Source organism: Mesoplodon densirostris, chromosome 2 (genome assembly GCF_025265405.1).
Source record: "Mesoplodon densirostris isolate mMesDen1 chromosome 2, mMesDen1 primary haplotype, whole genome shotgun sequence".
Classification (NCBI taxonomy): domain Eukaryota; kingdom Metazoa; phylum Chordata; class Mammalia; order Artiodactyla; family Ziphiidae; genus Mesoplodon; species Mesoplodon densirostris.
Window position 1 is genome coordinate 144,053,250 of NC_082662.1, and position 24,195 is coordinate 144,077,444.

Genomic DNA, 24,195 nt, shown 5'->3' on the forward strand with positions numbered 1-24,195 from the left:
GGAAATTCTATAGGGTCTTGGGTGCAGCATTATTGTTGAAGTGGACAGACTGTTATAGAGACTTAAAAAACACAACCCTAATACAATGTGTGGACCTTGTTCAAGTCCTAATTCAAACAAGCCATCTGTAAAATGTAATTTTTTCCTAAACAATCAGGAAATTTTGAATTATGTACTAGGTATTAGATACTATTAAGAAGCTGTAAATGGTAGTAGAAAGGCACTGTGGTAAATTTTTTTTTAAATCCTAACCTGATAAGAGCTACATCCTGACATATTTAAAGGTAACTAAAATGACACATCTGTGAAACTTTAAAATATTTCATTAAAAAGGTGGGAGGGACTTCCCTGGTGCCACAGTGGTTGGGAGTCCACCTGCTGGTGCGGAGGACATGGGTTCGGGCCCTCGCCCGGGAGGATCCCACATGCCTCGGGGCAACTGAGCCCATGCACCGCAACGACTGAGCCCACGTGCCTAGAGCCCGTGCTCCTCAGCAGGAGAGGCCGCCGCAATGAGAATCCCATGCACCGCAACGAAGAGTAGCCCCCACTCGCCACAACTGGAGAAAGCCTGCACGCAGCAACGAAGACCCAATGCAGCCAAAAATTAAAAATAAATAAATAAATTAATTAATTAAAAATAATAATAATAAATAAAAAGGTGGGAAAATAGAAAAAACAATATTAAATTAAAACAAGAGGTTTTAATTACCTTATTGAATGGTACACAGCAAATGTGTAAGAAATGACAAAATTTCCATGTGTTTATCTATTGTATCTTGAAAAAACTAGTAATCTTGGAAATACTATTCCAGTTACCTCCTTGGTCAAGGCTTTTCTGACTCCCCAAAGGAAGCTGATGACACCAGAGCACCTCTATTAAAACACTCACAACATTATATTTATGTTTTTATGTGTGTCCCCTACTGGACTGAAATCACAGAGAGCAGGTACAGTCTTATACACCTCTCAATGATAACAGAAGAGTGGTTTTTACCCTACACTTAGTCCAAAAGACTCCTACACCTCATCTTCAAATCTCTATCTCTGAAGATAACTGTGACTTAAAGACTAATTAAAATAAAAGCTTCTTGTCAGAAGTCAGCAGAACTAATCATTCTTATCAATTCTTTAAAGCCCTAAGGACCTCTACTAAACACAAGTCTGATTGTCTTTCAACTAAATATGTAAAAGTAATAAAACCAACTGTTTTCTTTTAAAAAAAAGAAACTACCATTCAGATGTTGTTTTAGTTCTTACCAGGTCTGTTACACATCTAAAAAGGTGAAGTGTGTAGCAAGAGTATGCTCCAGCAGTTTGCAAAACAAACAATATGCTAGGAAACAACCTAAAAATCCATCAGTGGGGAGCTGGTTAAAGAAATTCATGTATAACCCTATAATTTAATACTACACAAGCCCTTAAAAGAAAATATTATATGTATACTTTATGGAAAGCTGTCCCTGATGTTATTTGAAAAATTTAAGGTACACAACAGTAGACACAAAATGACCCCACTGTTGTTTAAAAATGCGAATATGTGTGGAAAAAGTCAGGAAGGACACAATACCAAGCAGTTAAGGGTAGCTAGCTTGAGGAGGGGACAGGTTAGGGACACGTTAATGGACAATTAACTTTACACACTTCTGTACTGCGTGCTTTTTTTTTTCCTTTTTAACAACAGGCAAGTAGTATTTTAGTTTTTTTAAAAACTTTAAAATAAAAAATTGTGATCCTGACCGTACTGTGAAACAAAATATTCCGAAATAAATACTTCTAAACTAAATTAACTTTTCATAGCAGGAATCTATGAGGAGGGAGGGGACTAAACCCAAACTGAGATGTAGTAAAATTTAATACCAAAAGGTACCAAGTTATCTTTGATACTTGTTCCCCGTGCCCACATCCCAAAGCATGGAGCAGCTTCGTAACTAATAGATCTTCCCGGATGAAGAAAAACAGAAGCAGCATGTTCTCCGGGTGTCGCTTTAAAACAGTGGTTTTCAAACTTGAGGGTGTACAAGAATCAATTGAGAAATGTGCTGATTAAAATACATATTCCCGAGCCCCAGCTCCTGGTATTCGGTTAGGGGAAGTCTGGGTGTGGCCCCCAAATGAGCATTCTTCAAACAAGCATTCAAGTGCCTCTGAGACAGATGGTCCGCAGCCCTGAAGATTACTACCTTAAAATCTTGAAGACACCTCAAGGTCACTCTCTCCACCTCCCTCTTTCCCACCTTTCCTCCAAAGTGCCTCAGTCATCCTCATATTTTGCGTCCAATTAAGCATCGTCCATCTATTTCGATTTGGTTTGTAACTTGTTGGCCGACCTACATCACGTCACTCCACCTCCATTTTTGTCCTCTGCTGATTCGCATCTTATAACCCTTCCTCCACCAGCCCTTCTTCCGCCCTGTGCGACCGTCCCCACGCCGCCACCCACGCCTCTAGCTCCTCCCGTCGGCCACCCCGGCTCCGGGGCCTGCAGAACTGGCCGTGCCGCGCCCGCTCCCCACTCTCCACTTCCCACCCCCGGCCTCCCGGCACCCCGCCGACTAAACCCAAAAGCCACACCTTACGGCCTCTCCATTAGTCGCTCCCCCGCAGAGCCCGGGGGGGAGGGGGCGTCAGTCACAGGCCCTAAGGCCTCAGCAGCATTTTGAAACGGCGAGTAGTGAGGGCGCAACTTCCGGCCTCGCCAACCCATCTCCCATAAGAGCTTCCGGTGAGGCCTCCAGAAACCATAGATGGCCAACTGGATGGCTAGAGAGTCAGAAGGCTGAGCCGTCCCTACCATAGAGTAGGTCCAGTCCGGGGAAAGAGAGTCGCAGGTCCTGGACCACTAAGAGTTGTGAGGTTTCAACAGAGAACATTTGAGGAAATTGCAGGGTCTTGTGATATTCATAGACATGTCCTGGAAGATCAAAAAACAGGGAGGGGAGAAAGCTAAAAGCATAATCAGAGGCCACCTTTTCAGCTCTTCAGAAAGCTGAAAAGCCACTCTCTCTGTTTCTCAGTGTTAACTTATTCATTCTTACTCCCCAGAGGTAGCTGGAGCGGAGAAACAGCATCCTACTGTTGTCGCTAATTGGGTGAGAATAAGCCTAGTATACACACGAATCACTACAAGAAATACTAAAAGAGAGATGCAAAGGACAATGAGGTGGGGCTTGTTTGGATCACACAACCAGGTCATCTAGCCCGCTTTCTCCCAATACAAAAGTACCTTCAAACCTCTCAGGCAGGCTGTCTTCAACCTCTGCCAGTGCCAACTGGCATGACCTCCCACCAATACCTCATTTCGTTTATTTTAAGATGATTCTAGGTGTTAGAGGAATTTCTGGGCTGAAATACGTTATTTTGCCATTTCTCTTGGTTTCAGTTCCGCAGTTTGGAGAAGAGTAAGGCTTTATTCTTTCCAATATAAGTACTATTGGGTTTTTTTGAAGACAGTTATCATGTCCCATCTCTAACCCTCTCCTTTGTTTTTCTGCAGGCTGAAAATCCCCTCAGAACCTTCAACTATTTATTTGCCATGGCTTCAAGCCCCCTTGCCACCCTTCTGAACAAGTACATCTTTGTCCTATTTAAAATGTGGCTCCCAGAACCAGATATACACCCATGCAAAATAAAATGGGGCAATGACCTCTCTTAATTTGCACATTGCACCTTGCTCTATTTCTGGCATAACCTCCGACTTAGGTGGAGATCCAGAGTTCGGTAAATGAGCTGAAGAATTAATTCTTTTTTCACAGTTGCTCCCAGAGAGCTTTTTTGGGTGAACCACTGTCAACTATTTCTCCTCTCTTTTTCTGCAATTAATTTGAATCTTTGAAAAAATCCCAAACAGGAGTTTGTTTTCTATCTTTTAAATAGTACCTTGTTACTTTAGGTCCTTTCCTACTGTCTCCTGGACTCTTGGAATTGTGATCCTGTCATGCAATTCAGTTTGTCAACAAGTATTTGTTGAATATCTGCTGTGTGCCAAGCACCAGTGTAGAGGATTCTAAAACAAGTGACACCTGGAATCTGCCTAGAGGAGGCCTCAGACTGTCCAGGTAAAGAGAATGTGATAAATGCAATGATGAGCTGCAGTTAGCCTTGCCTGGAGAGTCAGGAGAGATTAGCTCTTTCACTTCTGCATTTTGCAAATTGTTGATTAACATATCTAACTTATTTTCATTTAAAGCCTTGGTAAATATGTTGAATAGGACATGATTAAGAATAGAGCTTTTCCCCTCATGGTTGACTCTGATTCATGATTAATTGTTCCTCTTCCAGGGTTATTCTTAAACCAATTATCCCACCTACTAGAGGTCAACATCTGGAAACATTCCTCTGACCTTTCCCAAGGAGTTCATAAAACCTCATTAAATGACTTGCTATCATGAAAACAAATCATAACTATAGTATTTCTTCTACCAGTCAAGTAATCTTCCCAAAAAAGAAAATGAAATTGGCTTAACAAGCTCATAACTGACTCAGTGATCACCGCTTCCTTCTCTAAGAACTGTGCTCACAAACCATTTATTCAATAAAGAAACAGGAAATCTGGGTTTAGTCTAGCTATTCTAGAAAGGAGAAAGTTACACAGGTCTTCAGTTTCCCGATCTGTAACATAAAATGGCTGAATCAGATGACTTTTCTAAGGCCCATTGCAGCTTTAAAGGAATTAGAAGCCAATGTTATTGGTCTAGAGCCTTTCTTAAAAGTTATAAGGAGTGGGCTTCCCTGGTGGTGCAGTGGCTGGGAATCTGCTTGCCAATGCAGGGGACACAGGTTCGACCCCTGGTCTGGGAAGATCCCACATGCCATGGGGCAACTGGACCCGTTCGCCCCAACTACTGAAGCCTGTGCACCTAGAGCCCGTTCTCCAAAACGAGAGAGGCCACCACAGTGAGAAGCCCGCGCACCGCAAAGAAAAGTAGCCCCCTCTCACCGCAGCTAGAGAAGGCCCTCATGCAGCAACAAAGACCCAATGCAGCCAAAAATAAATAAATTTAAAAAAAAGTTATAAGGAGTTACTTCAGACATACAAAAAGGTATAATGAAGAATATGATTTCCTTTTCCCCACCATTCTTCCTATAGAACAATACTTTACCTATACAAAAAAGTTCCCCGCAGTCCCTTCTCCGATGGCATCTCCCTCCTTCAACTGCAGAGGGAACCATTATCCTGAGTTTGGTACTTTCCCCTGCCATGCATTTCTTTAGACTTTTAGGTTATATACCTGTATATATTCCTTTCAAATATTTTATGCTTTAAAATTTTTTAAAATTTGTCTTCATGTTTGTCCCTCAGCACATTGTCTGTGTCCTAATCTCCTTTTCTCATAAGGACATCAGCCATATTGGATTAGGGCCCACCTGTATGACCTCATTTTCCCTTAATCATCTCTATAAAGAGCCTATTTGCAAATAGAGTGACATTCTGAGGTACTGGGGCTTAGAACTTCAACATATGAATTTTGAGAGGACACAATTCAGCCCCTAACAGTAATGAATGCACCACCATTTTTTTAATCCCATCTCTTCCTTTGACAAATATTTAGGTGTTTCCTATTGTTTGCTCTACAAACAATGCTGCTATCAACATTCTTGTATGTGTCTCCCTGTGTACTTTAGGGAGTAGAATTATTGGGTAATATACACATTACCAACTCAATTAGATCCTGATAAAGTGTTTCCAAGTGGTTGTAGAAGTATACACTCCTGAAAGGAGTGTTACAAGGTTTCTGTTGCTTCACATTTTCGCCAACACTTGTATAATAACCAAGTTTTAAAAAAATAGATGCGAAATGATTTCTCGTGGTGGTTTGATTTATGTGTCCATGATTATTAGTAAGTTTGAGTATTTTTTCATATTTATTGACTATTCATCTATAAATTGTCCATATCTTTTGCCCGTTTTTCTATTGGTTTGTCTTTTTCTTATTGATTTATGAGTTCCCTATATAATCTGGATATTACTCCTTCTTAATTATATGTATTACAAATAACATCTTCAAATCTATAGCTTGTTTTCACTTTTTGAATGTTGTCCTTTGAACAGAAGTTTTTTAATGAAGTCAAATTTATTCATTATTTTCTTTATTTTAGCTTATTTATTGTATATTATTTAAGAGGTTCTTTCCTGTCTATGAATCATAAAAACACTTTGTATATTTTCTTCTAAAAGTTCTAAATATTTGCTTTTCACATTTAAGCCTTTAACTCATTTGTGGTGAATTTTTGTGCATGTTGTAATGCAGAGATCTGATTTTACTTTTTCCATTACAAATTGAACAACAAATGTATGGCTCTATTATTGAATCTATAAACTGTGAGTCTATAGGTTCTTGAATTAATCTTTCCTTCCCATTTAACATAACCATTGAAGGTTTTGTAGAAGAATGAAGCCTTTAAGAATGAATAGGATTTCAAGAGGCAGAGGTGGGAGAAGTCGTTTGAAGAAATATGGCATAAATAATGAGGAGAGGGAGGAAGAATTAGAAGATTGTCTAAAAACCAGAGACAGAAAGAGTCTCCTTTGATTGAAATGTTGATTACTGTATAGAAGATTGGCACTGTATTGAATTACACTGTCCAATATAATAGCCACCAGGCACATGTGGTTTGAAATGTGGCTAGTCCTAATGGAGATGTGCTGTAAGTGTAAAATACACATCAGATTTCAAAGACTTAGTAGGAAAAACATAATGTAAAATATCTTAATAATATTTTGTATTGATTACATGTCAAAATAATATTTTGATATATTGAGTTGAATAAAGTATACAATTAATTTTACCTGCTTCTTTTTACTTTTTACTTTTTTAATGTGGATACTAGAAAATTTTAAATTGCATATGTGGTTTGCATTATATTTCTATTAAATGGTACTGGCATGGGGTGGATTTGCAGGCTGGATTTTGGATTTTGAATGCTGCTATAAAAAGTTCCATGTGTTGTTATTCAATAAGTAGCAGGGAAGAATCAAAGGGTTTTGAGCAAAGAAAGGTCAACCTAATATTCCTAATTTGATGACTCAACATCCCATCTACAGACAGCCACTTTTAGAAACCATTCTACCATTAGCCCTATGTGGATGATTAGCTCTTGTCATTTGATTCTTACAGAGAATACTTAATATGGTAGTCCTTGTTATTGTTTTTAATGTAACACGAATGGAACAAATCTAATGTGTGTTCCTTTGAGTGAGAAATTGGGACATTAATGAGTCAACATTTTAATAGCTCCCCATTGCTTAGGGGATAAAGTTATTCCTTTGCCCAAATTATTAATAACTCAATATTGTCAGCTTTCCAAATTCTCTACATCTCCCTCCACTCCAGTCAAACATATGTTAAGCCTTAAATCGTAGCAACGTTTTCTTAGGTCAGTCTCCCAAGGCAATAGAAATAAAAGCAAAAATTAACAAATGGGACCTTACAAGCTTTTGCTCAGCAAAGGAAACCATGAACAAACCAAAAAGACAGCCTACGGACTAGGAGAAAATATTTGCAAATGATGAGGCTGACAAGGGATTAAATTCCAAAATATACAAACAGCCCACACAGCTCAATAACAAAAAAAAACAACAACCCAATCAAAAAACAGGCAGAAGGGGCTTCCCTGGTGGGACAGTGATTAAGAATCCACCTGCCAATGTAGGGGACACGAGTTCGACCCCTGGGCTGGGAAGATCCCACATGCCACGGAGCAACTAACCCGTGCGCCATGACTACTGAGCCTGCGCTTTAAAGCCTGCGAGCCACAACTACTGAGCCCATTTGCCACAACTACTGAAGCCTGCGTGCCTAGAGCCCGTGGTCTGAAAAGCCCACGAACAAAGCCCACACACCACAAAGAAGACCCAGTGCAGCCATAAATAAATAAATTAAATAAATAAATTTATTTTTTTTTAAATGGGCAGAAGACCTAAATAGACATTTCTCCAAAGAAGACATACAGATGGCCAATAGGCACATGAAAAGATGCTCAGCTTCGCTAATTATTAGAGAAATGCAAATCAAAACTACAATGAGGGGGTTTCCCTGGTGGCGCAGTGGTTGAGAGTCCGCCTGCCGATGTAGGGGACACGGGTTCGTGCCCTGGTCCGGGAAGATCCCACATGCCACGGAGCGGCTGGGCCCATGAGCCATGGCCGCTGAGCCTGTGCGTCCGGAGCCTGTGCTCTGCAACGGAAGAGGCCACAGCAGTGAGAGGCCCGCGTACCGCAAAAAAAAAAAAAAAAAAAAAAAAAAAAACTACAATGAGGTATCACCTCACACCATTCAGAATGGCCATCATAAAAAGTCTACAAATAAATGCTGAAGAGGGTGTGGAGAAAAGGGAACCCTCCTACATTGTTATTGGGAATGTAAATTGGTGCAGCCACTATGGAAAACAGTATGGCAGTTCCTTAAAAAACTAAAAATAGAGTTGCCGTATGATCCAGCAATCCCACTCCTGGGCATATACCCAGAGAAAACTATAATTCGAAAAGAGACATGCACCCCAATGTTCATAGCAGCACTATTTACGGTAGCCAAGACATGAAAGCAACCTAAATGTCCATCGAGAGATGAATGGATAGAGAAGATGTGGTAAATATATACAATGGAATACTACTCAGCCATAAGAAGAATGAAATAATGTCATGGATGGAGAGACAAATATATGATATCATTTATATGCAGAATCTAAAATATGATAGAATGAACTTATTTACAAAACAGAAACAGACTCACAGACATAGAAAACAAACTTATGGTTACCAAAGGGGAAGGAGATTGGAGGGATAAATTAAGAGTTTGGGATTAGCAGATACAAACTACTATATGTAAAATAGATAAACAGCAAGATCCTAGTGTATAGCACTGGGATATTCAATATCCTGTAATAAACCATAATGGAAAAGAATATGAAAAAGTATGTGTGTGTGTATATATCTGAATTACTTTGCTGTATACCAAAAACTAACACAACATTGTAAATCAAGTATACTTCAATAAAAGGACAAATATGTGTTAAGCCTTATAGACAGTATGACTACAGTTAACAATTCTGTCCTACTTATTTGTATTGCTAAGAGAGTAGATCTTGAAAGTTCTATTACAAGAAAAAAAATTTTTTGTAACTGTGTGGTGACAGATGTTAACTAGACTTATTATGGTGATCATTTTGCAATGTATACAAATATCAAATCTTTAGGTTGTGCACCTGAAACATAATGTTAAATGTCAATTTTACCTCAATAAAAATTAATTTTTAAAAATATGTTAAACAATTGTTGAAGGTTGGGTAGTGTCAGAGAATGATAGAAAGAACAGAATCCATGCAGTCTGATCTTGTTATATCTTTGCTATTAACTCTTTATGTAACTTCATGAATGCTTATTACATGTCAGACACTATTCTAAGCAATTTATGTAAACTATCTTTTTCATTCTTGCAATCATTTTATTGTCCTGAGACAGAGAAATATCTTACTCAAGATCACAGAGTGGTAATAAGGATTCAAAAAGGGGCAGCTAACTTCAGAACCCAGGCTTTACGTAGAGCATTTATCCTTTCAGTTTTTCAGTGTACATATATGCACACTTTAAAAGTTTTTTAATTGACATATAGTTGATATACACTATTATATTAGTTTCAGGTGAACAACATAGTGATTCAGTGTTTTTAGAGGTTATACTCTGCTAAAAGTTATTAGAAAATAATGGCTATAATTTCCTGTGCTGTACAATATATCCTTGTTGCTTAAATTTTTTTATTTGAAATATTTCCTCACTGAACAATATTTTACTATTATTCCCAAGTTGTGTTCTTTTATATATGATTATTCCCAAGTTGTGTTCTTTTATATATGATTATTAATGGCTGCATATCATTCCTTATTAAGGCTGTACCATAATTTATATAGCCATTTATGTCATTTACAATTTTTTCTAATTAAAATGCTTTGACGTTCTCTCTTGTAATCAGGTCTTTTTGCACATCCCTGATTATTCCTTTAGGACAAATACTATGAGTGGAATTGCTGGACCAGAGCAATCACTTCTAAACCAGCTGGAATTAAGCAGATGGAATTAAGGCAAAGCAACATCAGCTAACGAAAACACTTTAATGTCTCACTCTAAGCCCCACCGAGGGTAATTCTCCGCGCCAACCCTATAGCAAAGGGCAGTGCTCAGATTACTGGTGGCTGTGGAACAGAAGAGCCTCCAATGCCAAGATCAATAAAATGTCTTTCTGCTGGCAATGTTCAGCTTTCCGCTCTGGTTTAGTAGGATTTCTGCCCTCAAGGCCATTGGGGGTGACCTACTCCAGGGTTTGCGTCATGTAAAATTACTTGGACTCCATTAAGGGACCTACAGGACAATCCCACTACCCCTCTGCAGGGTCCTTTCTCCCACTTTATACTACACAGTTCAATCCAATAGCTTCAGAACAGCACATCTGTATTCTCTCTTAGAGAGATTCATTTTTTGTTGTTATTGTCGGGTAGGTTTTAGAACTGATATCCACCCTATTATCAATAGCATAACAGATCTGGTGTCACTACAACTCTTCAAAAGTGACATACCTCGCCGTTCTGTTAATCCTGGACCTGTTAGAGAGGTTACAAATCAAAGAAGTCTACCTAATAATGGTTATTGGGCACATAAGTGTCTCGCAATTTTGAGTTAACTGGTAAGGCTGTTGAAAGGTGCATGATTTACGCCTTCTTGTTTTTCTTGGCGTATGAATACAGAGCTTTATTGGGCTTAAAACAGTTTCACAAAATGCCGGCGGAAGGAATCGATTACACAAGGTTCCTTCTTCTTCAATAAGACACTGTAGTACAAGCGCTTTTCGCGAGAGCCCGGATAGCTCAGTCGGTAGAGCATCAGACTTTTAATCTGAGGGTCCAGGGTTCAAGTCCCTGTTCGGGCGCTTAGATCTTATCGTTCTTTTCATTTTTGTTTTTGTTTTCTTTCTCAAGTACTAGAAACCTGAAGGAAAAAAAATTCCTTCCCGCTGGGAAACTACCATGCAAAACCTCCATACTCGCCAAGAAATTGAGTGATTTGGGGTAGTCGCTTTTTCTTCTCTGAGAATATGTTTATTTAGCATACTCCGAAATCAGTGAAAAATGAAATTGATTCGACTTAAGGTAGAAGTACGCTGTGGCATTTAGATTTTCGTATATGTAGTAAACTAAGAAAGGGACAAGAAAACAAAGAAACGCCCGAACAGGGACTTGAACCCTGGACCCTCAGATTAAAAGTCTGATGCTCTACCGACTGAGCTATCCGGGCACCTCTTGGAAATGCTCTCTCTTCTTTTTACTTGATAGAATTCTAATAAATTGCTTCTCAGATTAAATTTAGGTTTTGATTAGTATTAAAGTATTTTTTTCAGCAAGATGAAGAAAAACATTCACTTTTTTATATTTTTCTCCATTTACTTAATACATGTTTTCTTCAAGTTCTTTCATAGTTCGTGTTTTGTAAATTTCCAATATTTACTAAGCTCTCAAAACCAAGCGGTACTAAATTACAGAGATGGGCAACAAAGACGAACATTAAAAATTCAGACAGCTGCAACCTCTTTTTATTTCAATTCTTCTGTCTGCCATATATTACTTCCCTGATAGGACTTCTTAATTTTAGTTATAGTCTACTGAACCAGATTACAGTATTTTTCCCATATTGTTAATGAACAATATATTTCCCTTCACTAGATGATGTAGCTGTTAAACAAGCATTCCTTAGCACAAAAGAAGGAAAGATACATTTGATTCATGAATAGAGGAGCTAATATAGGAAAACAGAAGTGACTGTGGAAAGGCGGGTGTGAATTTAGATTGAGAGAAAGAGAGTTTAGACCTTTAATTTAGATTTTGATTCAATTTTTGCCTTTCTCCCTCTTCCCGACAAGTTTCAGTTTTCAAGTCAGACTCACAAGGTGAAGCCTTCTAAAGCAGTATAAGTGTGTACCAGTGGAAGCAACATGGAGTATTAAGAATAAAAATCTCCAGATCAGCCTAGTTTTTCCTAAAATCAACTTCATCAACCCTGACGCATAGGGTGTGGAACACAGGATTATGAAATTTCAAGACTGATAAGGGAATTCATTTTTGTTTCTGGGAACTTGAGGCTTCTGAACACAATGAACAAAATTGCCCAGCCTCAGTTGTAGGAGTTTGTTTCCTACAATTGTCTGATTCTTTTAGAACAAAGACTAACAAACTGTGTGATCCTAAACAGGCCTGGGTTTCCACATCTATAAAATGAGGGAAATTGATTAGATGACCTGTAAGATACCTTCTAAATCTAAAATTTTACTACTCTGTTACTTTTCCCACTGTGAATAAGATTAGAAGGAATAGACTCAAAATGCAACAGGAAAGAACAATTTAATTGAACAAACATTTATTGATCATCTGTTATGGCTTAGGTTCTGTGCTGGCTCTAGATAGAGTCAGAGATATATAGGACACAGATCCTGTTCACATGCTTTAAATGCAGTAATAAGAATTCAAGTGCAGGAAGTGGCAGGAGATGAGAATGGACAGAAAGGCAGTAGGTATAAAATGAGGACAGGGGTCCTTAAGTTTTCAGGATCGGAGTTGAGTTTCAACAAGTAACTGTCAGAGGTATGCAGAGGAGATTGTAATGAGCCAGACAGACATTTATTCAGACATTTCTTGAGCACTCATGTGTTAGATACAGAAAAACTTTTTGCTCCGTTTGTTTGAATGAGATGTGGAAATGTATTATACCTAACTTTTTGTTTGTTTGTTTGTTTGTTTTTTATACCTAACTTTTTTTTAAGAAAGGGAAATGGTGTCTGTCCAGTGTCCTAAAGGGGCAGAAGTAAAGTTTCTTTTTTCCTGCCCAATGGCTTTGTTACATCATATTGCCTTTCCTCCAGGATAATAAACCATTTGTTTAAATACACTGAGATTAACTCATGAATTGCTTATTGAGTACCTATTTCCACAGCAGTGAGCTAGACACAGTGGGAAGGAAAACAATAAGTCTGGAAGGAAAATGAGGAATGAAAATTGTGTTTAGGGGATGGTGAATGAATTAATCTGGCTGGAATGGAGGGAGGTAGAGAGGAAGTGAGGGGTTAGAGACAGGTGACGGGTTTATTTCAGGTGAAGGAGAATAATTTTATCATACAGGCAACGGCAAAGTTTGAAAGTCTAATTGAAATTTGACTTGTTAACATTGTAAAGTCCCACCTGAGGTAGCATGAACTGAATCTGCTTTTGCTATGTTGCATTACAAAACGCCACCAAGTAGTGCTCTCTTGTTCCTTTTTAGCATGAAATCTTCCTGGAGTGCTTCATCAAGCTTCTCATTCACATTGACAATTGAACTTATTTCTCCCACCAGAGGGCAGTCTAAACTCACAGATTCTATATTTGCGGAACCACGCCCCCCCCCCCGCACCCCTGCAAGCTAAATTTCTCCCACTAATTCTTAAAGCAACGCTCTTTGCTCTCCTACTCATCAGGCTCAACGGTCTTTGAAAATCGCCATCACCTCTGTATCAGAGCTGGGAAAGGGAGGAAGAAAGGGGTCCCCAAACCAATGCCTAATGTAACTGCCTACTCAGAGACCCAGTAGTTCACCATCACTGTATACAGTCTTCGAAGTCTGAGACCAGTACAAGGTACTGGGAGGATGAGTGGTACACAGAAGTTGTTCTGAAAAGTCTCCTTTTGTGGTTTTGGCCTAATAACTCCAAACTGAGAGCAGCCTGGGTTTCTGGTGGGCTCTCCAAGCTCTCTCCCACTACCCTCCTCTCTGAGAACACAGCAAGGCTAGCAACTCAAGGATCTCGCACAGCACCTAGAGCTCAGACACTGACTTCCTTGTCATTCCAAAGGGCATTTTCAGCCCTGCCCTCCTGGATGTCTCTGCTGCACTTGTGTCCCCATCCCTCTTTCCTGACACTTTCTCCTATCCTCCTTTCTGACACTCTGAGGTCTCATTTCTTCCTGCTATCAACCTGGCTATTTCTTCTTGATGATCTCTTTTGCAGGTCTCTTCCTTCTTCTATATGCCCACCTGGGTGATCTCATATATGCCCATAACCTTGTGGATCATCTATGAACTGAAGAGTCCAAAACTGATATCACTTGTCCACACCTCTACTTTCAATTTAGTTTCATAAATCCCAAGTCGGCTAGACATCCCCACCTAAACATTCTAGAGACACTGCAAATCCAACGTGTCCAAAATTAAAGTCATGGTTGCTCCCCCCACACCTGGGCCCTGTCTTACTACAGTCCCTCACGTAGTAAATGGCACCATCCACCACCAATTCCTAAGGCATCAAGTGGGGAGTAATTCTACATTCCTCCCCCTCTTTAATGATCCCTACATTCAATACATTATCAAATATTATTGATTTTTGACTTCCTGACTCTCTCTTGTATCTGTCTTTTCCTTTTCACCCCCCCGCCCCAGCTTTGAGATTCTCTGATCTTGCACTCTGAATGTAGACATGGCCTCCTTGTCGAGCTCCAAGCCAGTACTCCTAACCTAGCAGGATGCCAATGGCATACTCCAATTTGAAGAAACAGTTTACAAAGGGCTGGCAGGGTATAGGACAACCACAAGGAACAGTGTGCAGTACCCAGGGACCAGCAGGAAAAGGAGTTTCCACTCCCTGGCTTGAAAGTCAAAGGAAGGGAGCAAGTGATTATGTAAATGAAGAGAGAAGAGGAAAAGGAAGAGGGAGGGAGAGGGGCTGAGAGAGAGGAGGAAGCACCTGGAGGGAAGCTGTGATCTTTGGTTGAGGGTGGCAGCCAGCCCACAGTGAACCCAAAGAGAAAGATCCTGAGGAAGAAATATCCAGACCTTTTTGACCTCCCTCCTCCCACTATCCTGCGGTGGCTCCCCACTGGCCCACCCCTTCTAGGAAGCCAGAAGGCCAAGAGTGGATCTACAGGGGCAAAAGGAAGAAAGACATGCAGTGTGTCTTCCAAGTCCTCCTGTGTAATATGCACGTCACTGATCACATCACTCCCAGTCTACACCCTGGGTTCTCTGTCGCCTACAGGACAAACCTAAACTTTTTGATATGCCCTGGTTGCTCTTATAACACAAAACTTTATCCCTACCAAAATGCTTTATAAAGCCTTTAATATGATCCCCCAGTGACCCAGGCAGGCCTGTTTCCTGTTAGCTCTTCCCTGAAGACTCTTCACTCCAGCAAATTTGGAGCATTGGTGGCTCTATGCTACTCCGTTCTCTTAGGTTTCTGAGCTTAGCCTGATGACAGGCACACAGTAAGCTGTCACAAATATTTGTGTTGTGATCAAGCAGTGAATGAGTGAGTGAATGAATGCATGTTTTTATCCCCTGTGGCTCTTGAGGATCAGGAATAGCATCCTACAATAGCATGTAGACATCATGATACATGCAGAGCATGCTGCCTGCAGTCAATAAATGGTCCATTACATTCTTTCCTTTGATCTTCACAACAGCCCTGAGTGGTAAGCGAAGCTGATGGAACTGTTGATGCTCAGAGGGTGAATTGGACTACCCAAGGTCACGGCACCGTGGGTAGAAAAGAAACAGGAGCCTCTGTCACATCTCCTTTCATGAGCTTCTCCTCCCATTGTCTCATTCAAGGTTGCCTGCAATTAAGGGTCCTTTGCATTTGCCCAGATTTCACCTTATATGAGAACAGAACAATATCCCAAGAGATCCTTCTGAATCATGAACTCACTTTTTATTTTGCTTTCTTCCCCTACATAGGACTTCCTCTGGTTATTCAAATTCCCTTCCCAACAAACATTTATCCTCCTTTGAGCTCTGGAGTCTCTTCCAATTCTATAAGTCTATGAATCTAAGACTTGTGTTGGGTTTGTTGAAGTCTCATATTAGTGAAGAAATTTTAAAAGGCCCCTGATCTTTTTAAAAAGGCCTTTCCGACACCCTTAAAAAAAAAAAAAACCCACAAAACTCCAGTGAACCCAAAACCGGCTGGAATAATAGCTTTTAACAAATACTTAAAAGCTACTAGGGGCAGCTTTGCAGAGAAGCTGCAGAAGGGGCAGGTTTGCAGATGTTTCCCTGGGAACCCTGGCTGCAGAGTCCTGGGTATCTGATCAGAGGCTGGGAGTCTTGAGCCTTAGATACCTGAAGGGGACTGCAGGGGAGGGAGGCTGAGAACCAGGTGTTGATCATAGTCTGGCAAGAAAGAAAGAAGGAGGGCCCTGGGGGAGAACAAGATTCAAGTTTTGAGGAAAATGTACTTTGAGATCAGAGATGATAGTTATTATGCAAACCAAATGCAAATGAGGATCTGGCCAACTATTTGTTTCTTTGGGTGGAGCCCTTAAGAAAATTCTTCTAGAGACCACTGCTCAAACAAAGGTATTGAGTCAAAATTTTAAATATAACACACTATGAAAGATTTTTTCCCCCTGCGATAGTTGGGTTGGAGGACCTACTACCGCCGCTCCCCCCTCAGGTTGTAGATTGCTATTTTCTGGGGCTCGGGTCAGAAGACCCACTAGGGCGAATAGAAAAACGAATGAGTTTGAATGTGCAAAGCGCCGAGACAGCTTCCCCCAACCGCCCCCTCCATCCTCAAGGTAGTGTCTCTTTCCGGCATCTCTATTTTAATGATGGGGGGGAAATTCCGCAAACCGATAACTGGACCTCAAAACTCTGTCACTTCCAGTAGAATGATTTGGCATTCATCTGACACAGAGCAAAGGGGTCCCAGCAGAGAAAAGTAAAGACCATCTGCAAAAACCCTCACGCAAGTGGGAAGTGGAAATCTTGGCTCTTGGATTCCCGAAGCACAACTTGACGCCAGCGCTTTTCTCTTCCCCCACGCACTGAGAGGGGAGGGAGGGAAGGAGGGAGGGAGGGAGAGGAGGAGAGGAGAGGAGAGGAGAGCGGAGAGAGGAGAGGGGAGGGGAGGGAGGCAGAAGAGAGGAGAGGAGAGAGGAGAGAGGAGAGGAGAGGGGAGGGAAGGGAGGGAGGGAGGGGAGGGGAGGGGAGGGGAGGGAGGTCAGGGTTCCAGGACCCGCCCCATCCTCCCGCTCGCGGCGCAGTGGGCGCTGCGGGCTGGAGCCGCGGCTGGCGGCTGCCTGTCCGGGCCGGGTCTGGACGAGCCTCACGTCGCCGTGCAGTGCGCCGGGTCTCCGGGAGATGGCTTCTCCCCTCTCGCCCGCTGCTCCCGCTATTGTCTCACCTGGGGTTGCCTGACTGCGGGCTCGCTCACGCTCTCGGCCTAGAGGACTCCCCGCCCCCGTCTCCCCGCCGCTGCGAGCTGGTCCTCGCGCCCTCTCCTGCCTCTTTGCTGCCCCGGGAACCCCGGGGCCGGCGCCCGCCGCGTGCAGCCCGGAGGGGGAGCGGCCCGGGAGGAGGCGGTGCGCGGCCGCCTCGCGTGGGTGCCGGAGCCGCCCGGAGCCGTGGAGCCAGCAGCCCAGGTCGCCGAGCACACGACACGTCGGGTTTTGCAAGAAACCCGCAGTGAGCACAGGTAAGACGCGCACCCAGCCGGGAGCACCGGCCTGGGGTCTGCAGATTTCCCGCGGAGTGGAGCGAGCGGAGGTCAGGGGCTCTCCCTCCAACATGGCAACAGCCGAGGGGCAACAATGGAAGGAGCCGAAGGTTCCCGGTGGCGGGACGCAGACGCGGTGGGAACGGAGCTCCAGTCCCGGCGCCGAGCAGGTTGCCAGCCCCCACTGCTTGTCCGCTCCAGAGGTTTCGGGGCGTCTCGGACCCCGGGCACACTCTTCCCCACCCCTTTTCTTCTAAACACACTTCCTGGCTCCCAGCTGCTGCAAGGCGACCTGAACCAGCCAGTGGTTTTGGTATTTGTTTGTTTGTTTAAAATGAGAAATAAAAAGCAAAACCTGCCCTGGAGTGAGGGTGGTGGTGGGGTGCTTTCTCTTAGAGTGGGTGGAAAGTCAGCATCTAGCCTGGGAAATATATACATTTTTTTTTTAGCCAGATGGATAGTAGAATTGGCTTCTCCCTTATAAGGATACTGCAGCAAAAGGAGAAAGCTTGGGAGAGGGAGAGGGGCCCCCAGGCCTGAGTTCCGGAGCCTTGGGGGAGGCGCTGCTCTCCTGGCCTGTACTTGTCTCTCATTTTCAGCTCTGACATCGGTGGCTTTGATGCTAGGGAGCAATCGCAGCAGCAGGAAGCCCAAGGGAGGCTGCCAAGCTGGGGTGGGGTGGGGTAGGGTGGGAAGCCCAGGGGCTTGGCAGGTTCCTGGTTTGTGGGAAGAGGTTACCAAATGTATGAGGTTAGTGCACACACCCTAGCTGGCTGAGGGGCGTGTGTGAAGAATCTGCCATTGCTCGAACCCCTTCAGGCCAACCTTCTTTCTCTCCATCTCCAACCCCTTGTGGGGTCTTTGTGGCTTCCCTGCCCCCGTCCCACCAGTCGTACCTGGGGTGGAATCTCTATTATCTCGGCTGCCCTGATGTTTTTTCTCAATTCTATTGGAGAATTTTGTACCCTGTGCAGGCTGGACGCAGCATGGCCCAGATTCCTTAGCACACAACTACCCAGGGTCCCAGAAGTGGGCCAACATGCCCCTCCTTCTCTCTCTAAACTACCTGACTGTCTGGGTTGTGGCCAAACAGATGTAAGTAATTTGCACTGAATTCCAACCCTGTATCTGTCGCTGAATGAAAACTTACTGTATTGCTGCACTAGGCCTCGGAAAGATATTGGAAGAGAAATGGTCCAGGGCGTGGCAAACCTGATCCCCAAATACTCCTCCCTCCTCAGTTCTAGCTTTGGATCCCAGAACAGAGAGGTTATGATGCTTCAGAATTGAAGCTTCTTCAGAGCCTGGCGATCCCATCTGGGGTTGTGTCCATGGAAAAATTAAGTCGAGGCACAGTTTATAGCTCTGCCTGGCTGCCAGCGTCTGAGGAGATGGTGGCTCTGAGCCGGAACCCTGGACTGAAGCTGTGGCTGCTTCTCCTTTGGCCTTTGGGTGAGCCAAGGTTTGATTTCCATGGCTCTGAATTTACTGCTGAGTGTGCATGGGTGTGTGTGTCTGAATCTGATCAGGCTCTCAGCCCTGGCCAGAAGGGAGCTTGTCCATTTCCCTCTCCCTGGAAGCATTGGTGAGGGAGGCCCACAGGGTGTGCTGGGGTGAGGAAGGTTCAGTTTATCTGGGTCCTCAGGCTTTTCCCTGGGGTTCTCCTTTGGGATTGTCCTGGAATACCTGGAATACCTGTGCCCTTGGCCATGATGTAGTGGTGCTCTAGCAGATACCCCACACCCTTGTGGGCCTTTGGTCTCCTCTCTGTGGTTTCCCCACCCCACCTAGGCCTGGCCCTTTGCAGGCAACTCATGTGTATGGTCATTCAGCCTGGACAGCCCTGCTAGCCAGCAGGAGTAAAAATGAGGGATCTCTGTTCCCTTTGGGGGTTTGTAACTGACCATAAATTTCAGGCTCCTCCTGTTCCCAGGATGTGAACTTGGACGTGATAATGCGGAGTAGTAGAGAAAACAGTGGATGGGTTCAGCGTCAGGAGGCCTGGCTTCCTAGCTGTGTGAGCATCGACAACTTGTGAATTTAAGACTCAGTTTGCATATCTGTAAAATGGTGAAAAAAATACCCTTGGCTCGTAGGATTGTTTTAAGGATGAAATACACTGCTTACCATGAACTGAATAAAATCATGTATGCAAAAGCACTCTGAAAACCGCAGAGTACTATACAAATGTAGGTTATTCATCCTGAGTTTAGTCTCAGTAATGAGGGAGGGAAAGTTGGTGGGGATGGGGGGAGGGGTGGGAGGAAAGGGATATGAAATAGAGAATGTTCCAGAACCTTTCCTTTCTGACTAAGGGAAGAGTGATGTGACAAGGCCAAGGTAACTATTCTTTGGGTATTTCTCTTTAAAGGGTTGATAGAATGGGAACTGGGAGAGAAGGGAAATCTGCTTAATGATATTTGTAGGAAATCAGGGGGAGACATACACCCCCAAAGGCTGGCTACTGTCTATAGACAGGGTAGTACTGAGTTGGCAAATAATATAATAGCTGACACTTACTAATGTCAGCCAGCTAGTAAATGACAGAGAAGAGATTCAAAGCAGGCAATCCCACTCCAGACCCTGTGCTCATAACCTGGGTGCCACTCTCAGGGAGATATTGGGCCTTGGGAGAACAAAAAGGGGAAGCAGAGTTACAGAATTCATTCATACTGGATTCCTTGGTTTGAATGCTTGTGAAATGTCACCAGACTGGGACATACCTTAGATAACAGAAGCCCTGGAGGACAAATTTCCACCACCCAGCATAGTAGTTCCAGCGTAGTACCTCCTTAATTCTTGCATTTCCTATGATCACATATAGCTTTAGAACTGGGAAGTCATTTTCCTGCAAAGAAATGACTCTCCCAAGGTCACATGATTACTAACAATGCTGGAACTTGCCCCACAGATCACTTTACTACTAATGAAAGGACCTATCCTTTGGCACTTTAGAATGTACCTATCAGTGGCCTATCAGTTGACCCTATCGTTGTTGGGAAATTCTCTTCTCTGATGGTGATGGAATTCACTGTCCTCAAATCTCGATTTTGTTAAAGAGATTAAGGACACAGGACACCCGTGTTGGGGCAGAGGCTCTTGAGGTATGGAGAAGGAAGAGGAGAGGGGCTCCCAATAGCCCTAAGGCAGAATACAGAATCTATGACAAGGGATCTTTAGCAATTCATCTTTCCTCTTCTTGAGAACTTCCTGTAGTAGGTGTAGCCTTACCTAGCAGAGGCTTCATAGTGTTTCAGAGAGAAGCCAAAAATCATTTGCCTCTTTGGAAACTCTTTTTCCTTCCTCCTTAACTTTCACACCTGCCACTCTTCTTTCTCGAAAACATTGTTCAACTCCCTTCCTCCTGGACCTTTCTCTCTTAACCCTAGCCATCCCTAGTCACTGTGAGACTAATCTCCTGGGCAGCGGTTTCTTTTCTCCTTGGCAGTTCTTCCCGTCATGCTTTGTGCCTTCTTCTAATTCTCTGCCCCGTGGAGCCTGTCTTACAGGTTAGCTTCTCTTTCTGTATCCTCCCCACAGTGGAGGTGGGTGCCAGGCATGAGAGCTGTTCACACATGTTCCCCAGGCCCACCAGGAATAAGCTTGCATGGAGGCAACCTCTCCTGCCAAGTTTTTTCTCTCTTTCTCTCTTAGTCTACTTGGTACCCTTGACAGCAAACCAGAAGGCACAAAGTGAGGGGAAAAGAATAGAGAGCCAAAGAGATTCCATTTTGAGGAAATAGTACAGTTTGCTTTGCTAGGGCGAAGAAATAGATATGAGCTCTTCCCATCTCAGGTCCAAATTAACCTAGAACCCAGATAGGAGTAATGATGGAGCCCTGCCACTGTTGAGACATCTCTGAGAGCCCCACTTTTCTGAAAGCAGAGTGTCTGTCACATTCCTGACTTGCCATGCTGTTGTGTCTTCCAAAGGGTAAAAGAAGTTAAAGTACTAGGAGCACTATTACAGCGCATTTAATTCTGACCCAAAATGGAGAGATTTTTTGCAAATTGGATATTATGGGAACCTAGGAGGAGGCAACTATATTTTCCCCAAAGTATTATAACCAGGATGTCAGATTTTCACTTTAGGATTCAAGGAGGCAGATTGATTCCTTCCTTCCTCCTTTCCTTCCTTCCTCCTTTCCTTCCTTCCTTCCTTCCTTTCTTTTAAGAGAAAAGATGGATACAGTTCCCTGACAAGAGACTTTGAAAGATAGAGTGGTTCCAAAGGGTTGGCAATTCTCTGAAGTACAATTTTGATTATGCTGTTGTAGATGGTCCCAACAAGGAAGGCAAAAAGGAGCCACCTAAGGAAAAGTTCAACTACCGAGAAAGGCAAGAGCATGTGATAAAGAATAGCCACCAGCACTGAGTGTCTGTCTACCCGTAGCTTTTCAAATTTTATCTTAATTCCACACCGCCCCCCCCCAATCCTTGGAGGAAATGGATGATAATGAAATTGTCTCATCCCCATTTGCAGATGGGAGAACTGAGGTTAAGCTTAGGTTTAGATTCAAACCAAGATTAAGAAACACGGCTAAGATTGTACAACTAATGAAAGAAGAGCCAAAGTTTGAGTGTAGGTCAGGATACCTCTAGAACCTGTGTTCCTTCTGTGCTACACTGGAGGGACCTGTGAGGAAAAAGTGTCAACGAAGCCCAAGTTCTGCATGAGATGGGACTTCCCCAAGAGCCAGGTGACAGCAGCAAGTGTTCTTCTTAACGTCGTCTGTGGAAGAAATGATCACAAGGATAATGAAGGTCTGTCAGGTAATGTTTAAAAAGAGCTCATCCGTTGATTCAACAGATGTCTTGAGTGCTTACTTATGACTTTAGGTGCTTTCAGTGACTAGGACACACAGCCTTCCAGAACATATTGCTGGGCTGGGAACATAGACAAGTGAGTAGGCTGGGTGTAGGGGGTGGGGTAGTATGGGGTGCTTTGAGAACTCGTAAGCAGGGCATTTAGGGTGGTCAGACCCCCTGGAAGAAGTGAAATGTTAGCTGAGATCTGAACCATGAGTAGGCATTGGGGCGGGATGGGGGATGAAGCGAGTGGTGAAAGAGGTGGAGGGAAAGTAGTTTAATTTGGCCAGAGGCATTGAAGGAGTTTGCCTCTTACCTTTTATTCATCCATCCATCACCCGTTATGCATTGAATGTACGTGATGAACCTGACGCTCTCCTCAGTGCACAGCAGTGAAGAGGACAGACAAAATGAACTACCTGGAACAGTGCCTGATACATGGCAAGGGCTCAGTAAATGGTGGTGGTCACAATTATTTTATCCTCTTCCAATAGCAGGTTTGTGCTAAACCCTAGGGATATAAACTTGAGTTCAGTATGGCCCCTGACCTTGAGGTAACCACATTGTACTCCAAAAAATGCAAGTGAATGGATGAGTTTCTTTATGTAGTGCAGTAATTCCATAAGCTCAATATGAGTCACTTGTCCTGTGGCTGCCCCAAGAGTTGGTGTAATCTTTTTTTTTTTTTTTTTTTTTTTTTTTCCTGTACGTGGGCCTCTCACTGTTGTGGCCTCTCCCATTGCGGAGCACAGGCTCCGGACGCGCAGGCTCAGTGGCCGTGGCTCACGGTCCGAGCCTCTCCGTGGCATATGGGATCTTCCCGGACTGGGGCACGAACCCGCGTCCCCTGCATTGGCAGGCGGACTCCCAACCATTGCCCCACCAGGGAAGCCCGAGTTGCTGTAATCTTGGGTAGCATTTCATAAAAGTATAGAAGCTAGGACTAGAGTGCTTAATATTTTGGGGGTCTCTAAATTCTGAGAATCTAATAAATGCTATGGAGTATCGACCTGGAAAAACCAATGACAATTTTGCCTTCCTCATTCAGCTTCAGAATCTCTGATGCTACAACGGGGAAGTGATAACTCTTCTCTGGGTTGGTCAGACCACCCTCAGAACACAGTATTTAACAGCTCTGTGCCACGTGTAAAACATTGTATAGAGCATCGTGAGGAAGACAAAGATAAATAGGAGGTAATTTTTTTCTTAAGATTGATGGGCTTATATTTATACAGTGCTTTGTAACTATAAAGTACCTACATGGATAGGTTGTTTTCATTCTAATCACCAGTGGGGTAATACAAAACAGTATAAATGCAGTGGGATGCATTAAAAATTTTACAGATGTCCGAAAGAGAGCAAAGTCACTTTCAGTCGTAGGAGATGAAAGAAGGCTCTAATGTAAGAGCAGGTATTTGTAGAGGGCACTAGCATGAGTGAAGTTTTGTGGGAAAACATGGGGCCCTGGAGAATGGTTAATAACCATCAGCGTTTTGGGGGGCATGCAGGGGACTGGGCTGGGACTCAGTGTGGGAGGTCTTGGGTACCTGATAAGGAAGGGGAGAGACAACGTTTTTATTGGAAGAATGACATGATCAGAGCTGTACTGCAGGATTCCCTGGCACCGGAGTGCAGATACCTCAAGGAGTCAGCAGGGGTGACAGAGAGGCTAGCTAGGACGCTCTTCTAATGGTCAGGTAATAGAAAGGAATAATAATTTTTTGGTGCTTAAGATGTGCTTTCTAAAGGTTATTTCACTTAATGAAAGTAATCAGAATCTTGGAAAGGAATGGACCAATTTGAGAGAGGTTAGAACAGAAAGGCTGAGGGACTTTCTTCCCTGGAGGATTTTGGGAACGGACAAGATTGGTTGTGG

General features: G+C 43.1%; 1 protein-coding gene and 2 non-coding genes across 6 annotated transcripts in view; 1 reads left to right on the forward strand and 2 right to left on the reverse strand.

Annotated features, from left to right (window-relative positions):
* The window catches only part of MDM4 (MDM4 regulator of p53), a 42,190-nt gene extending 39,520 nt beyond the window's left edge, over positions 1-2,670 (reverse strand). For all 4 annotated transcript variants that reach the window (XM_060091081.1, XM_060091085.1, XM_060091084.1 and 1 more), the window contains exon 1: positions 2,575-2,670. The gene's annotated coding sequence lies outside the window, so the exon portion shown is untranslated. The remainder of the gene's footprint in view (positions 1-2,574) is intronic.
* Positions 2,671-10,846: 8,176 nt separating this feature from the next.
* Positions 10,847-10,919, forward strand: TRNAK-UUU (transfer RNA lysine (anticodon UUU)). The gene has a single exon. It is a non-coding gene; the product is annotated as a tRNA-Lys (tRNA).
* A 292-nt stretch (positions 10,920-11,211) lies between these two features.
* On the reverse strand, positions 11,212-11,284 carry TRNAK-UUU (transfer RNA lysine (anticodon UUU)). Its single transcript has one exon. It is a non-coding gene; the product is annotated as a tRNA-Lys (tRNA).
* Between the last annotated feature and the right edge of the window lie 12,911 nt (positions 11,285-24,195).